Genomic DNA, 18,375 nt, shown 5'->3' on the forward strand with positions numbered 1-18,375 from the left:
CGGCAACAGTCTCCCTGACAACTTCCTTCCCTAGCCGGCAAACAAAAGGTTCTGCTCAAATGAATGTTAAGAATATTATCAAATACAGTGGTCGAACCCCCTTAGTGTAGAGGAAGTGGAATGATATTATATGGAGAAGATGAAAACTGCAGCAACGGAAGAATTTGAAGAAGAGGGCTGTTTCTTTTCTTTTAAGGAAGTAGCCAAGAAACCGTCAAGATCTTATTCTTATTAATAAAAGGAAAGCGTTTATTTTCTCTCGTTCTCTGCCCATGTTTTGCACTAATGTTTCTCCAAAACGCTTTCCAGAGAAGTCATTCACGATATCTGTATTTCTCATATCTGCGTGCCTTTTTAAATAAAAGGCATATATATACATATATATTTATTCAATTACTTAATCCCCATATCTATATATATATTCATATTATATTTATAAAAGTATAGCCATGAAATGCTCTTCCAAGTTTTCCCTCAGGCGTGTACAATTTCTGTGTATGGACATATACACACAATTAATACTGACAAAATAATTGGGGCATAAATGTAATATTAAATGATAACAAAATGATCAAATTGTCCTTTTTATTAATCTAAAAGTATTACGGTGGTGATGGATGTTACTTATTTGTGGCCATGCTTTCATTATCTATCTCCTTTCCTTGCTAAGAAAGATGTTACACCATTCATAGCTGTTGCTTTTTCCTTACTGGATTTTGAGATTTATTTAAACTATTGCAGTGAAGGTATCTTATTTTCACTTCATTTTTTCGGTTCTTTTCTATACCCCAAGTTTAAGTTCAATGCAAATTTTCCAATTGATTGCTAATTTTTTCATAAGAAAGAGCTATCGCTTTAATCACAAACAATGTAGCACTTCTGCCACTTGTACCTGGTACTCTTTGCGTCAAATTCTTGAAGATATTTTATGCATGCAAATTTATTCATTTCCTAAATTTCTGGTTCTTTTAGTTTTTGGATGTTAAAATATGATTATGATGCTATACTGGTCATCTGTATGATTTGGCATCTAATTATGTTTGAGTATCTCGGTTTTCTTGTTTTTGAATTGGCTGCATAGATGGTTGAGCAGAGGCATGTGTACACAGTGGATGAGGCACTTGGTCATGTGGGTTCGGGAAATTTCTATATCTTGTGCTTGGTTATGCTGGACTGGGTTGGGTTTCAGAAGCTATGGAGATTATGATCCTCTCTTTTGTTGGACCAGCGGTGAAGTCTGAGCAGGGGCTTTCATCAACTCAAGAGAGCCTTATATCTACAGCTGTTTTTGCTGGATTGGTGGTTGTAGCTTACTCTTGAGGTATTGTATCAGGTAACTTTGGAAGAAAGAATGCCCTTTTGCTTTATTTATTATGTTTTCTTGATATCTGTCACATATTTTAACATTATCTGATGCAAATGAAAGTATTTATTCTTAGCCACATACATTTCTTTGCTTTAATTGGGGAACTTTTAATGTTTCCTACAGTCTATTTGAAGTTTTGACTGTTTGAGATAAAATCGGTTCAATCTAAGTTTATGGGATTGGGGAAATTTTTGTTTCTTTTGTTAGGTTATCAGGATTTTGTTATGGAAATTGCAGAAAAAGCATTAGTTGTGATTGGAATTCGAATTTAAATTATGACAAGTTTTCAGGTGAAGATATATAGACCAAAAGACTTATTCTCACCCAAGATATAGTGAAATCCCAAACTTCCACCCTTCAACTTTCAAAAATCCAAAAATCCATCTACAATCAAATTTTTATTTGAAATTTCGGTTAAGGTTAGAGATATAATCGTTATTTATTAAAAAAATTAAAGTTTTATCACATTTGTCTTCCCTAAATTTAAACGTTTACATTTTTCCCCCAATCAAAAGTTTGAAAAGTGATAAAACCCCCCTAAGGTTTGTTCCTCTTCCTCTGACTCTGACTTTGATTTCTCTTTCTCCGGTCGTTGGCCGTCCTCCCTTCCCGCCTTATCTCTCCTCCAGTCTCTCTCTCCTTGCCTCTTTGGCCATCTTCGTCAAAGAGACGACGCCGTCTTCAATGCTTAGTCAATGAAATCATGTGTATATTAAAAATGTCATGCTGACCCCCTCGAGTTCAGTTTCCCATATGGCATTTAATCATTTATTCATTCAGTTACCAACTTTGGCTGATTAATGAATTGACAATTATTCAAAATGTAGAGTCATTTGACTATTTTCTATTCCCAAATTTACCTTTCTGCTTCATGATTTGGTCAGATTTATCAAATTGGTTTCTCATTATTATTCTTTTGTGTTTCATTTCCAGGAAGGGTTTTCTGGGAATAGCAATGGTAACTGCTGGAGCTGGGCTGGTAAGTTTTTTCTCTCCAAATTATACATCGTTGGTAATTCTTCGTTGTTTGGTTGGTGTTGGTCTTGGCACTGGGCATATATTCTTATCCTGGTTTCTAGAGTTCGTTCCTGCTTCTAATAGAGGTAAATGGATAGTTGTCTTTGCTGCTTTCTGGACCGTTGGACCAATTTCTGAGGCCGCACTTGCATGGGTATGTATTATGTCATGTTACTGCACTTTTGTAGTTTGAAAATTAAATAAGTATTTGAACACTGGAAAAATCAGTAAGTTCATTGCAATTTTTTTACATTTGAATTGGCTAATTGAGTTTGAAAATTGAACCAAGAGTTGTTGCAGACCATCAGAGTCTTATATGTTGTCAAGTATAAGAATGAAAGAAGATCAGGAGTATTAAAATGCTGAACAAATGATCAAGTGACGGATTAAGAGAGTTACGCCGGAGCAGAGTTGTAAAGTGAAGGAAAACTTGAAAGAAAGAGGAAGATTTGAGAGAATTTTTTGCTGTATTTTTCTGCTACTTTTCGTTCATAATACAAGGCTTTTTAACATCACTAAACAATGAAGCCATGCTTACATTAAATGCAAACCATACTTGACTGAGCAAAAGTACCAAAAATTATGGATCATCACACATTCTAAAGTTCAACTGCCTTGAATAAGTAAAATACAAAAATAACCTCAATATTTAACACTCCTCCTTTGAGGTTATTGTAGTAACACCAAGCTTAGTTCTTAAATACTCAAACTATGGCTTAGGCAAGGCTTTGGTGAATATATCTGCAACTTGATCTTTGGAGGAGCAGTAAGCAATTTTAATGTCTCCAGATTTAACAGTCTCTCTGATTGCATGGAACTTAACACTGATATGTTTTGTTTGGCCATGGTAAACTGGATTTTGAGTGATGGCTATGGCAGCATTGTTGTCAATATGAAGCACAATCCCATTGTTCTGCATTTGTCCAAGGTTAGTGAGTAACTTCTTCAGCCAAATAGCTTGGTTTGAGGCATTTGAAGCTGCTATGTATTCAGCTTCAGCTGAAGATTGGGCAACTACAGCTTGTTTCTTTGAATTCCAGCAAAAGACAGCACTTCCAAGTGAAAAACAATAACCTGAAGTGCTCTTTGAATCTGAAAGACTTCCAGCCCAGTCACTGTCTGAGTAACCAATAACATCACAGCTTTGAGATTTCGAAAACCACAGTCCAAACTCTGTTGTCCCTCTAATGTATCTCAAGACTCTTTTAGCAGCCCTCATGTGAATTAACTTAGGTGACTGCATGAATCTTGATAGCAAAGAGGTAGAGAACATTATGTCAGGTCTAGTGGATGATAAATACAAAAGACTTCCAATTAAGCTTCTGTAACTAGTGACTTATACAAAATCACTGGATTCCTTGTCCTTAAACTTTTCATTGGCAACTAGAGGAATGGTCACAGGCTTGCAATTCTGCATATTAAACTTCTTAAGCAAATCAGAAGCATATTTGCTTTGAGAAATAAAAATGCCATCCTTAAATTGATTAAACTCTATTCCCAGAAAATATGTCATCACACCTAAGTCTGCCATTTCAAATTCACACTGCATATTGTCTTTAAATTTTGAAATGAGGCTTAAGTCTCCTCCTATCACCAACAAGTCATCCACATACAGAGACACAACCATTTTTACTTTACCTTTTCCATACTTGACATACAAAGTGGATTCATTTAGGCTGCAGAAAAAACCTTGACTGAGTAGATAATTATGAATTCGGGTATACCAAGTTTTTAGAGCTTGCTTGAGGCCATAGAGTGCCTTATGTAATTTATACACTCCATCTTCTTTACCTTTCACAACATACCCCACTGGTTGCTCAACATAAATGGTTTCATCAAGAACACCATTAAGAAAAGCCGATTTTACATCAAGGTGGTAAAGTTTCCAATCTAAATTAACAGCCAAAGTAGTCAAAAGTCTGATGGTGTCATACCTTGCCACTGGAGCGAAGGTATCAGTGAAATCAATTCCAAATTGTTATTGATATCCCTTCACCACTATTCTTGCCTTGTGCTTATTAATTGACCCATCTGGATTGTACTTGGTCCTGTAAATCCATTTTACTCTAAGCACTTTGTGATCTTGAGGCCTTTCTACCAAAGTCCAGGTTGAGTTTTTATTTATCATTTGAAGTTCATCATCCGTAGCAGTTTCCACTCATCACTTTGGACAACTTCTTCATAAGAGCTTGGTTCAACTAGTGCCATATTACACCTGTTGTAAACATCTTCAAGAAATCTCATTCTAGTTTCAGGAACATTCTCATCATCACTGGAATAAGATTCATCTTCAAACCTTTTATCAAGGTTGGGCCTAATTTTGGAAGGTTGTTCTGTTTCTTCATCAGCTTCCCAATTCCAAGCTGCAAGCTCACTGAATTTTACATCTCTGCTTATCACAACCCTTTTTGCTTTAGGATTATAAATTCGAAATTCTTTAGTAAGGCTGTTGTAACCAATAAAAATTCCTACTTCAGCCTTTTCATCTAGTTTTGTTCTTTTTTCCTTTGGTACATGCACATAACATACACAACCAAACACCTTCAAGTGATCCACCTCTGGTTTGTTTCGATACCATAACTCATGAGGAGTTCTATAATTTAAAGCCTTGGTAGGAAGTAGATTTAACAAATATGCTGATGTGTTTGAAGCTTCAGCCCAAAACTCCTTAGGGAGTTTTTTCTCAAACATGAGACACCTAGCCATTTCCAAGATGGATATGTTCTTTCTCTCAGAAACTTCATTCTGCTGTGGAGTATAAGGGGCAGTGAACTGATGCACCACTCCTTCAGCACAACAGAAATCAGCAAACTCTTTAAAGGACTACTCACCTCCATTATTAGTTCTTAATATTTTCAACTTGAAACTGGATTGCTTCTCCATTTCTGTTTTAAATTTCTTAAACAAATTCAGAACTTCAGTCTTTTGTTTCTTAAAATAAATCTAGTAGAACCTTGAATAGTCATCAACAAATAGCAAGAAGTATTTGCTTCCATTTAAGGACGGAATGCTCATAGGTCCACACACATCTGAATGCACTAAATTCAGTCTTTCAGAAACTTTAGAGTTGCTGCTTGCAAAAGGAGATCTAACTTGTTTACCCAACTGACAAGTTTCACACACATCTTCAACCTCATTAACTGTTGGCATATTTAAAACTATTTGCTTGGCATGCATTTGTTTCAAAGTTGAGTAACTGAAATGGCCAAATCTTTTGTGCCATAATTGTGAATTAAACTCAACATGATGTAAAACATTGTCACACAATTGCATCCAACTTATTTCAAAATTTTTATTATGCATTTCAACTATCATCAATTCATTTCCTGCTTGATCTTTAATTGAGCATGATTTGTTTTCAAAATGCAAAGAATAACCCTTATCAACCATTTGAGCAACACTCAGCAAGTTATGATTTATTCCAGGAACATAAAGAACATCATTAATGATTTTAGTACCTGTTTGAGTTGGAATATAAACAACACCCTTTCCTTTAACTTCCAACAATTCTCTATTACCAATCTTCACTTTAGATGAATAGGAAGTATCCAAGTCCTGCAAAATTGAGGCATTAAAGGTCATATGGTTCGAACAGCCACTATCTATCAACCATACTGATTTGTCATCTTGTTTTGCATAGCTAGAGGCAACAAACAGGTTCTCTCCTTCATTATCCTGCTTTTCTGCATTTTAAGCATGTTGCATTGGATGATTTCTAGCTGTGTTTTTGCACACACGATCAATATGACCAAGCTGTCCACATAATCTGCATTTTACATTTGGCCAAAACCAACACTGATTTGGAAAATGCCCCTTTTTTTTGCAATGAGGACAAAGGTTGTATTTTCCCTTTTTCTATCCACTTTTTGAAACTTCGCTGCTATGTTTACCTTTATCTCCTCCTTTCTCAAAGTAATTTTTCTTACTGGAATTATATCCAGATTTCTTCTCATACAACTTGGCATTAAAAGCTCTTTCGACTGACTCCTCTTGTCTAAGTGCTTTTTTTTTATCCTGAGCTTTTAGAGCATTGATTACTTCTGATATAGTGAGCTCAGAAAAACTTTTTGTATCCTCAAGTGAGGATATTTTTGACTCATATCTCTCAGGAATACTAACAAGTACTTTCTCAACTATTCTCTGATCAGTTAAAGTCTCTCCAAACAATCTAATTTGGTTGACAATTTTCATTGCTCTATCAGCATACTCTTGAATAGTCTTCGTCTCCTTCATCTTCAACACTTCGAATTCTCTTCTTAAGTTCAAAACTAACATCTGTTTTGAATGTTCACTTCCTATGGAGTCTTCCCTTAGCCTATACCAAGCTTGTTTAGCTGTCTCACAGGCCACAATCTTGGAGAAGACAACATCTATAACAGCTTGGTGTATCACAGACAAAGCTCTGGGTGCTTTGGCCACTTCATCCTCATGCATCCTCAACTGATTCAAAGTAGGATTCGGTCCTAAAAGAGGTGGTTCCCTTTCCTCCTCAACATATTGCCACAGGCTAGCACCTCTCAAGTAAGCTTTCATCTTAACAGCCCAGATATGGTAGTTTTCTCCATTATAAACTGGAGGTGACATGGAAGAAGAAGATGTTGAAGCCATAAATTTTTAGAAAAAACACAGTTCAAGGAATTGTTATTTTTTTAGCCTTCAACCACACAGCCCTTTAAGAACAATAAAGCTCTGATACCATGTTGTCAAGTATAAGAATGAAAGAAGATCAGGAGTATTAAAATGCTGAACAAATGATCAAGTGATGGATTAAGAGAGTTACGCCAAAGCAGAGTTGTAAAGTGAAGGAAAACTTGAAAAAAATAGGAAGATTTGAGAGAATTTTTTGCTGTATTTTTCTGCTACTTTTCGTTCATAATACAAGGCTTTTTAACATCACTAAACAATGAAGCCATGCTTACATTAAATGCAAACCATACTTGACTGAGCAAAAGTACCAAAAATTATGGATCATCACACATTCTAAAGTTCAACTGCCTTGAATAAGTAAAATACAAAAATAACCTCAATATTTAACATCATATAAGCTGTTCCATTATCTGCAGGCTTTGTTGGTCTGGTACTTCCTAAGGACGATTGACGATTAAATCTTGAAATTCATCACTAGATGATAATATGTTTAAACTTTGATCATATGGAGGCCTAGAGTTCTTTTATATTGCTTATTCCTTCTGGAGGCAAGAAATAGTTTTAAGACTATATCCATTTCAATATTCTGTCACCTCAACTGCAGATTGTCATGCCAAGATTGAACTGGAGGTGGTTACTTGCACTGTCCTCTGTTCCATCTTTTGTTGTGCCTTTTCTTCTTGGTATTTCACTGGAATCTCCAAGGTATCTATGCATCAAAGGTAAAACAGCCAATGCACTTCATGTTCTGGAATACGTGGCATAACTGAACGGACAAAAACTCCCAAACAGCATGCTTGTTTCCAATAAAACTGTATGGGATGAAAAATTTGCTACTCCTAAACATGTTCATCTTCTTACATTAGATATCAATAAAACCACGCAGGCAAAATCTGGCTTCTCAACATTTCTCATGCTATTCTCACCAAAATTAATTAGAACAACTGTTCTTCTGTCAATTTTACTCTTTGGAAATTCATTTGCATATTATGCAATTGTATTGTTTGTCTCCGAGCTTAGCAGTGCAAAGAAAACTTGTAGCTCAATTGTGCTACTTGCAAAAAATCTCCAGAGCTTTAGCCTCTACATAGATTCATTCGTCACTAGCTTGGCAAGTACTTTTTTCTAATGAGTTCCATATTATGATTTTGTGTTTGCAATTTTCATTTGACATGAGATTCTCTTGCAGAGGTTCCTGGACTTCTTTTATTGGCAATTCTAGTCGATAAGGGTGGTCGCAAGCCTTCTATTTTGATTATATTCACCTTAGCATTCATTATTATTTTGTCGGGAGAAGGACTATTTCCCACCCAACTTTTGATGCATTTTCAAATTGGCACCCACGATAGATGAAAATCCAGTTTTCCCACCTGTGACCAAACTGCCGTCCAATTTTTCAGTTAGGGACAAGGGCAAAATCGTCATTTGCTATTTAAAACCTTAAAACTTTTAAATTTTACCGTTTCCCCCCTCCAGGTTTTAAAAACTAATAACTAACCCATCCTCAAAGTTTGAAAAGTTTAATTTCACCCCTGGGGTTTGCTCCTTCTCCGGCCACCATTGACGGTCGACGCATTCGACGATCTCCCATCTCTGACTACAAAGGACGATGAAGGACGACCCTTCGTCACCCAGATCTGGACGACGAAGCGTCGTCCAGATCTGGAAGAACAGACGAAGGACAATGCTTCGTCATCCTTCGTCGTCGCATCTTCCAGATGCGACGAGCCACGAAGAGAGAAGAGAAGAGACCTTCGTCGAAGCAGACATCGCAGATCTGGACGACGAGCGACGAAGGGAGGTCTCTTCATCGCATCGTGCGACGAAGAGATCTCTGTCTCTTCGTCGCACCACCGTCGTCGCACCAGGAGAAGGAGGAGGCCGGTGACGACGCCGGAGAAGACGTCGGGAGATGAGGTTGAAGAATGGGGGTGAAATGCTAGTTTTGAAAGTTATGGGGGGCGGCTGTATTTTGAAAAATATGGAAACCCTAGGTTTGGGGGTGAAAATGTTAGTTTTTAAAGTTTAAAAACTTTAGGTAAGGTGAAAATGTTAGTTTCTAAAACCTAAGGGGGGTGAATGGTTAAACCCTCACATCAATTTTGAGAAATTAAATTAAGGGGTATTTTAGTCATTTCATCTAACAAGGGTAAAATGGACATTTTACCCTTATGCAAATAGATATCATCCATTTTAACAGCTCATGGGTGGGAAAACTGGATTTTCATCTGCCGTGGGTGCCAATTTGAAAATGCATCAAAAGATGGGTGGGAAATAGTCCTTCTCCCTTATTTTGCCATTGATTATCGATTAGTCCAATATTTTAAGAACAAGCTTATTATTCATAAATCGCATGTGTGCTATAGGAACCTTCACAATCTCTTTTATATATGCCTCAGAGGTAAGCTCTTTAGAACTACTTACAGAACTTAATTGACTTCCAATGAACTTATTCGCCGCTAATTCTCATTTTAATTTCTCTTCCCTATAGTTATATTCAACTTAAATGAGGTCAACTGGCATTGGATCTGTAAACCCCATGGGAAGAATCGAAGGTATGGTTTGCCCTTTTGTTGCAGTTACACTGGTGGAGGGCTGTCATACTAAAGCTGCCATCATAGTGTTAGAAGGTGTAATAGTGATATCAGTAATATGTGTTCTACTCATCCCATTTGAAACAAGGGGAAAGAAATTGAGTGACATTGTAACTGATAGGCCCCAATCAAAGCTTTGTCAAGAGTGAGAGATGAAAGTTAGTTTTGCTTAGGGTGAGAACGATCGCAAGGTTTCTTTTTAGTTGTAAAAAATAGTCTACTTCTTATTCCCTTCAAAAGAGTTTAAATACAAAAAAATAATAACAACTTCCTAATAATTTGGACCATAAACAATAATGTCTACGTGATAGCTATTGGACCTATTCATCAGCAAGCATTACTAAGACTAATTCACGTGATAACTATTGGACCTATTCTTAAGTAAGCATTACTAACAACTTAAGACTAATTCAGCGCAGACAATGACAACATTATTCACGTGTTGCATGGCTTGTATGGCTGTCAAATAAAGTATTTTGGATTCTTTCTTAGTACCTTTATGGACCTTTTGGGCTCATCATTACCCTCCTCTTTCAAACAAACCTTGTTCTCAAGGTATATAAAGCGGTCCTTCAACTCTTGAGTGTTTTCCTACGTAGCCTTTTCCGCTGGAATCTTTTCCATTTGACCAGACTTTCTTCTACAAATTTGGAGCCAGTTTTAACCCATCACTTATCCAATATAGTTTCAGGTTCAATGATGAAGTCCCCATCCTTAGAAATAGATGGTAATTCAGAACTGGAATCTTAAACTTCCCGTACTTGTTTCTTGAGCATTGACACATGAAAGACTGGATGTATGCATGAATTCGAAGGTAGCTTTAGTTTGTAAGGAACAGGATCTATTCTCTCTTCAATCTCATATGGTCCATAATATTGACTCGCCAGTTTTTTATAAGCTCGCCTAAATGCTGAATGTTGCTAGTAGGGCTGGAATTTGAGAAAGACCAGATCCCCTATTTGGAATTCAATATCCTTTCATTTATAATTCGTTCGTTGCTTCATCCGGTTAATAGCAGCATGCAAATTGTCTTTGAGCTGTTTGAGCATAATATCTCGAGCAGCCAATGTTGGTCTATTTCACGAACCGAATAAGTGCCTTCATGATATTGAGGAATTGTTAGTGGTGAATGTCTATAGAAAGCCTAAAAAAGGGTCATACCGGTGGAAGCATGATAGGTGGTATTGTACCAGAATTCAGCCTAAGGTAAGAAAGAAGACGATTTACGGGGTTGGTGATAAGCAAAGCTTCGTAGGTACTATTTAAGGCACCAGTTCACAACTTCGGATTGGCCATCCATTTGGGGATGATATGTCATGCTTATCTTCAATTTAGATCCAAATAATTTGAAAAATTCTTGCCAAAAATGGCTGAGGAAGACTGGATCTCGATCATTGATGATAGACCGTGGCATGCCATGGAGTTTAACAACACCATCGACAAACTTCTCAGCCACTGTCTTCGTTGTGTATGGATGAGATAAGGCCAGAAAATGAGCTGATTTGCTAAGTCTATCAATAATAAGAAGGATAGCGTGTTTGCCATTAGAAGGAAGGAGACTATCGACGAAGTCCATGGTGATATCATCCATACTTGACATGGGATTGGCAGTGGTTGAAAGAGACCTGTAGGTGCTAGAGTATCAGTTTTAACGCATTGGCACACTTGGCAAGAAGCAACATAGTTTTTCACTGTGTTGTATATAAAAGACCAGTAAAATTGCTGAGCTATTCATTTATAGGTTCGGACTACTCCAGAATGTCCTCTTATGGTGGAATCATGGAATTCCTATAATAATTGTTTAATAGTGGCAGAGTTAGAAGGAACTACAACACGATTTTTGTAATATACCAGATTATTACGCCATAGGTAACGAAAGCCTGGATTGTCATGTGCTTGTTGTTTAATTTTTTGAATGTAAGGGTCACTTTTGGCCTCAGATTTGATGGTATCCCAAATATGAGCTTGAGAGACAACTAGTGCATCAAGGCTAGGGGCACCTCCTACTCGTGACAAGGCATCAACTGCATTATTCTCTTTGCCTGGTTTGTATATGATTTCATAATCCTAACCCAACAGTTTGGAAACTCATTTTTATTGTTCTGGTGTAGTGATGCGCTGCTTAAGCAAATATTTGAGATTGCGTTGATATGTTTTAATGTAAAATTTTCTGCCAAGCAAATAAGGTTGCCAAGTTTGAATTGCTTGAACTATTGCTAGCATCTCCTTGGCATATGTAGACCAAGATCATTTGGTGATACCTAACGATCTACTCATGTATGCAATGGGTTTGCCTTGTTGAGTAAGAGTCACTCATATTCCATCACCCGAAGCATCAGACTCAATGATAAATGGTTCATTGAAATTCAGTATTACAAGTATTGGTGTTGTAATCATAGCTTGTTTGAGATGTTGAAAAGCACGGTCAGCCTCGTCATTCCACCCGAATTTTCCTTTCTTTAAAAAATCTGTTAAAGTTCGAGCTATAATACCATAGGCCCAAACAAATTTCTGATAGTAACCTGTATGGCCTAAAAATCCACACAACTCAGAATTATTAGTTGGCCTAGGCCATTCAAGCACAACTTTTATTTTGCCTTAATCCACTTTAACGCCTTACGAAGTAGTAATATGACCCAAATATTCTAACTCTTATCGTCCAAATGCACATTTACTCAATTTAAGAAAAAACTGATCCTGCTTTAATAATTCAAAGGCTGTTTTAACATGTTCAGGGTGCATGGTCCAATTGGGGCTATATATTAAGATGTCATAAAAAAAAACTAGCACAAATTTTCGAAGATAAGAGCGGAATATGGAGTTCATAATGGCTTGAAAAGTATAGGGGGCATTACAAAGGCCAAAGGGCATAACTAAATATTCATAATGACCATTGTGAGTGCGAAATGCAGTTTTAGGAACATGTAAGGGATGTACTCATACCTGATGGAATATAGCCCTTAAATTAAGTTGGTGAAATAGGAGGCTGCATAGAGCTCATCCGACATATCGTCAACCATGGGTATGGGAAATTTGTCTTTGATGGTCACCGCATTAAGCGCTCTATAATCAGTGCAAAATCACCATGTACAATCTTTTTTTTTTAACCAATAAAACAGAAAAAGAAAAAGGGCTAGTACTGGGTCATATGAACCCGAATTGTAACATGTCATGAACCTGTTTTTTAATTTCAGCCTTTTGAAAATAGACGTACTTGTAGGGTCTGACATTGACAAGCTCAGTTTTTTCCTTCAAATTGATATGGTAGTCTATTTCTCGAATGGGTGGTAGTTCTTTGAGCTCCTGGAATATGGCTTCAAATTGTTGCATGTCTGGATGAACTTGCTATGATGAGGAGACAACTGAAGTTTGAAGACATATTGCAAATATTGTGCTCTTAGATCGAATGCTTTTAGAAATAGCTTTTAGTGATGTGCACCAAATTGCTTGATTATCAATGCCTTATATTTTGTGAAGTTGATTACCCTATGTAAACTCCATAGTTAATTGTTTCCAATTGCATGTCACTGTTCCCAACAGCTCCATCCAATGGTTCCTAATACCAGATCCAGGCCACTTAAGGGTAAGGCATATAATGTAAGAACAAATGGGATGCCCTAGATTAGAATTGACACATCCTCATATCTCTTTTGACAGGTCAATGACCCACCGTTAGTTATTTTTATAGTAAAAGGCTCTGTACGGCTCCACTGGTAATTGCAAGATATTAGCCACCCTTTCATTAATGAAATTGTGAGTAGGCCCACTATCATGAGGACAACCATTTCATGGTTACCGAGCCAATCTATGCCTTTAGCTGTATAGCTCGATTTGTGGCCTAATCGGATAAAGTATGGAAGGATATTTTAGGTTCGTCATCATCGAGACTATCATTACAACTTTCTAATAGGAGGGGTTGAAGGTCATGACACTTATGGCCAAGAGTAAATTTCTCGTCTTAGTTGAAGCAAAGTCTCTGGGCTCTATGTTTTTGCATCTCTTCCCAAGATACATGTTTCACTAGAGTTGACGTCTTAATTGTCGTTGTAGTTGCCAGTTCGTTTGTTTGAGTGGGAGGTTTAGTAAACTTTCATTATCGGTGTAGTTGGTTATCCTTCATTCGGGCTAAGCTATTTGCTTCCTTTAAAGACTGTGGCTTGAACATGCGAATCCCATTAGCTATATCAACCTTTAGTCCCCTTATGAATGTCCTAACCAAAGCCCTTTGCATCTATCCTTGGACTCGATTTTCAAGTTGCTTAAACTCCTTTTGATAATCCCTCAAAGAGCTAACTTGTTTGATTTTTGACAAGGCCTCAGCGAAATCTTCATAATCAGTGGGACCAAATCGGGCCTATAGTTCCTCGATGAATAACTCCCATGTTACCTCTCTGCTTTCTTCATTATAGGCCCGACGTAGCCATTGCCACCATTGGTTCATTTCGCCTTCTAAATGAAAGGATGCCAATAAAACTTTCTGGGCTTCTAACGTGCCTTAATATTCAAAGAATTGTTCCACTCAGTTAAACCATTTGGTAGGATCATCACCAGAATATCTGGGAAACTCAAGCTTAGCCAGCTTGGATGAGAACTGTGACCATCTGTTGGCGGTAGCATCACAAGTCTTCTCTCTTGACTCACAGAGTCGACTGGTGGAAGAATTTCCCTAACGTTCACTAATGTTCTTTAAAAGAGATTCATGCTTAGAGAGTAAGACTTCAGACAGTTTGCTGATGGAATCTTCGAGATGGTGTAATCTATCGACCATGCTAAGCTTCATACGGGAGAAACTCTCTTGTAGTCCACCAAGACTAGCTTCAAGATTCTCAATCTGTTCCTTGTTAGTTGCCATCGTGATAGCTCTGATACCAATAAGATAGCTCCCAATCAAAGCTTCATCAAGAGTAAGAGATGAAAGTTAGTTCTGCTTAGGGTGAGAACGACTGTAAGGTTTCTTTTTAGTTGTAAAAAATAGGCCAAAAGACTATTTCCCACCCAAGGTTTGATGTTTTCTCAAATATCCACCTTTTAACTATGGAAACACCAAACACCCACCCATGGCCGGTTAAATTTAACAAAACCTTAACGCCTAAAAATTTTATCTCTTTTTACCCCCTAAACTTTAAAAACTAAAATTTTTCCTCAGCCTAAGTTTTAAAAAATGGCAGTTTCACCCTAGAGTTTTGTTTTGAAATCTCTGACGATATCTCCGACTCCATTGCCGACAGCCTCTCCCTCCAAAAGCATCATCTCCTTTCGATGATCTTTTTCCTCTCATTTGAACGTTCGATCGATGTCGGAGAAGCCTTGGGAGACAAAGAACTTCATCGGGAAAGACAAAGTTCTTCGTCTTTAGAGAAGAAGATGAAGTTGTCGTCTTCGTCTAGGAAGACGATGGGAAGATAATCGTCTTCCCAAACGAAGACGAGGGAAGACGATGGGAAGATGACCATCTTCCCAGACGAAGACGACAGCTTCGTCTTCATCTGGGAAGACGAAGAACTTCATCTTCCTCGACGAAGTTCTTCGTCTCCCAAGGCTTCTCCGATATCGATCAAACGTCCAAATAGGAGAAAAGAGATCGTTGAAAGGAGAGGATGCTTTTGAAAGGAGAGGTCGTCGGTAATAGAGCCGGAGATGTCGTCAGAGATTTCAAAACGAAATCCTAGGGTGAAACTGTCATTTTTTAAAACTTAGGCTGAGGGAAAATTTTAGTTTTTAAAGTTTTGAGAGGCAAAAAGAGATTATATTTTAGTTTATTTTTTAATATTATAGAGAAAATGACGATTTTACCCTTACCACTGTTAATTTTAATTGCTCATGGGTGGGTGTTTGGTGTTTTCATAATTAAAGGGTGGATATTTGAGAAAACATCAAACCTTGGGTGGGAAGTAGTCATTTGGCCTAAAAATAGTCTGCTTCTTATTCCCTTCAAAAGAGTTTAAATACAAAAAAATAATAACAACTTCCTAATAATTTGGACTATAAACAATAACGCCTACGTGATAGCTACTGGACCTATTCATCAGCAAGCATTACTAAGACTAATTCACGTGATAACTACTGGACCTATTCTTAAGCAAGCATTACTAACAATTTAAGACTAATTCAGCGTAGACGACGACAAAAGCATTATTCACGCGTTGCATGGCTTGTATGGTTGTCAAATAATGTATTTTGATTCTTTCTTAGCACCCTTGTGGACCTTCTGGGCTCATCAGTAAATGTTGTATAAAATTCCAAACAAGTGATTACTGGTCAGTGACAAGATCGTATGTATATGAATATGATATGAGTAGTTTTGAAGTAGTTTTGCTAGCACCAATATTTTCTCTTTATTCTCAAGTGATTATGTGCACAAACAATATATAATTCACCAATATTTCCTCTTTATTCTCAAGCGTAGCTTTCTGTTGAAGTTAAGTATTAGGAAAGTGTAAGCAATCCATTATTTTTTGTTGAAATGCTAGCACCAATTAGAAATAAGCAATCCATTATTAGGGAAGTGTAAGTATGATTCACAAATATTTTCTCTTTATTCTCAAGGGTAGCTTTGTGTTGAAGTGGTTTTGTTTGCACCAATTATAAATAAGCAGTATCAAGCCTTGTGCAAGAAAGACTATAATATTGGTGATTGGAATTAGCTACGTAATTTTTTGTTCATTATTTGATATAAGTGAATAATGTTAATTGAAAATAAATGATTACGTGAAGGAATTGAGAAGAAAAAAAGTTTGTTTGACCTGCTACTCAAAGTCAACATCCATATCTTTTCTAATCTTTGGGAAATTGTTTCAACATAATATATGTAGTTGTTACATAGAGGTAATATTTTTAGGCCCTCTAAGGGATTTATAGTTCGCTTCTCTCTTTGTATATCCTATTGCATTTATAGGATGATGAGACGTAGTTATTATCTTATCTATTATATTTAAATATAAATTTGAAATTAATTTTTTATTCTGTTTCATAAAAAGTTATCTTTTCTCATGTTTTGTCAATGTGATATTTGTCTAAGGGTATCACATACAATCCCTCTTATAGGACTCAATGTTTTGGCTAAGGTTTACCCTACCATCGTTCAAAAGGGCACACAAAGTGACTCTGATATCATTTATAACATCTCTGATCTAATAGTTTGACTCACAGTCAAGATATTATCCATCTTGGAGACACAGTCTATCATGGTTTTGCTTTTGGCTTTGCAACCTAAAACTCATTTTGACAACTTAAGAGCCACAAACCAACATCTCTCTCTCATGATTTACTGATGTGAAATTTGTCTAAGAGTATCACAATTAAACTCGAAATTTCTAATTGAAATTCGAAAGATACCATGGTATTTTTAATATTGTTTCAGTTAATCAAACAAAAGTTATAGCTAACTATGAAATAAATAAAGATGCATAAAAAAGACTTAGGATAAAAAAGGAAGAAATTGAAAGTGTTAAGAAGACAAACTTAGAAGTAAAAAATTTCAAAATGTAACAATGCTTGATTCAGAATCTATTTAATGATTTTCATCCAAAGATTTGTGATATTTCAAATGAATTATATGCTACAAGTAAAATATATTCTAATGTTAAACTTATGCACAAAGTTTTGGGTTCTTTAGCTAAGAAATTTTTGTTCAAAGTTACATCGATTGAAGAATGCCAAAATGTTGATTAAATGGGTCTTGATTAAGGTTAGATTCGAAGCGAGCTTATTCGGGCTCGAACGAGCTTGAGCCAAACTTCCCGTAAACGAACCCAAATATGAATACGAGCCTCGATTTTAAGTGAAAAATAAACACGAGCCCGAACCTGAACATGGGTTGAGCGAGCCGAGTTTGGTTCATGAGCCACTCACTCAATTGGAAAAAATTTTAACTTGGAATAAACAACATTGTTTATTCCCTAAAATACGAGCCTGAAGCCGAGCTTCTAAGCTTGAAATGCGAGTTTGAGCCAAAACACATGAGCCTAAACACTAAAATAATGAAATGAGCTGAACACAAACATGTGTTTAACGAGCTTGATGAGCCTAAACCTGAACCCAAGCTTGGGCTCATCGAAAACGAGTCAAAAACAAGTCAGGCCCTATTCGGGCTCGATTCGGTTCGTATCCAGCCCAACTCTTGATGAATTGATCAACTTTTTCAAAATTATGAGCTCACTTTAAAATGGTATAAAAAGAAGTCAAGTGTTAGTCCTCACTCAAACATTTGATTGAATATTGTTAGACTAAAAACGTCGATTTTGAAAATTTGGATAATGAAAAAATTGTCATATTTGTTATACACAAGGTGGCTTCCCACCATAAGGACACTTGGCATGAATAAGCCTTCATATATGACTTTTGGGTATGAAAACATTTAGTACAAAATGGAGAGAGTAAAAAATTTGGGCTCATGGCAATGGGTCATGCTTATATAAATACCCCCCCTTTCTCTTTGTATGTAGTTCATCCGGATTCCATATAAAGAAAACACTCGTCTCAATGCTTTCTTACTTCAATTCTCCTTCATCTTCATTACTTCAATTCTTTCGTAATTTATTTATGTTTCATATCTGTTGAATTAAATTTATAACACATTATCAGCACGATCAGCTCAGGTATATTCTAATATTAGTTATCTTTTAATTTTCTTGTTAGTTTATTTGTATATTGCAAATACGGATATCTCAGTTATGATGTCTCAATTATATTTTAATTTCTGTTGTTCTTCTATTTCATTTTCATTTATAATTGTATCATATTTGCAACCTG

At 36.5% G+C, this 18,375-nt stretch overlaps 1 long non-coding RNA gene across 1 annotated transcript; it reads left to right on the top strand.

The window, feature by feature from the left end:
* The first annotated feature begins 718 nt into the window (after nucleotides 1–718).
* On the top strand, nucleotides 719–7,795 carry LOC123201117. The gene is made up of 3 exons (XR_006498715.1): nucleotides 719–1,333; nucleotides 2,300–2,537; nucleotides 7,635–7,795. It is a non-coding gene; the product is annotated as an uncharacterized LOC123201117 (long non-coding RNA).
* Nucleotides 7,796–18,375: the final 10,580 nt, after the last annotated feature.

This window comes from Mangifera indica, chromosome 17, assembly GCF_011075055.1.
Source record: "Mangifera indica cultivar Alphonso chromosome 17, CATAS_Mindica_2.1, whole genome shotgun sequence".
NCBI lineage: Eukaryota > Viridiplantae > Streptophyta > Magnoliopsida > Sapindales > Anacardiaceae > Mangifera > Mangifera indica.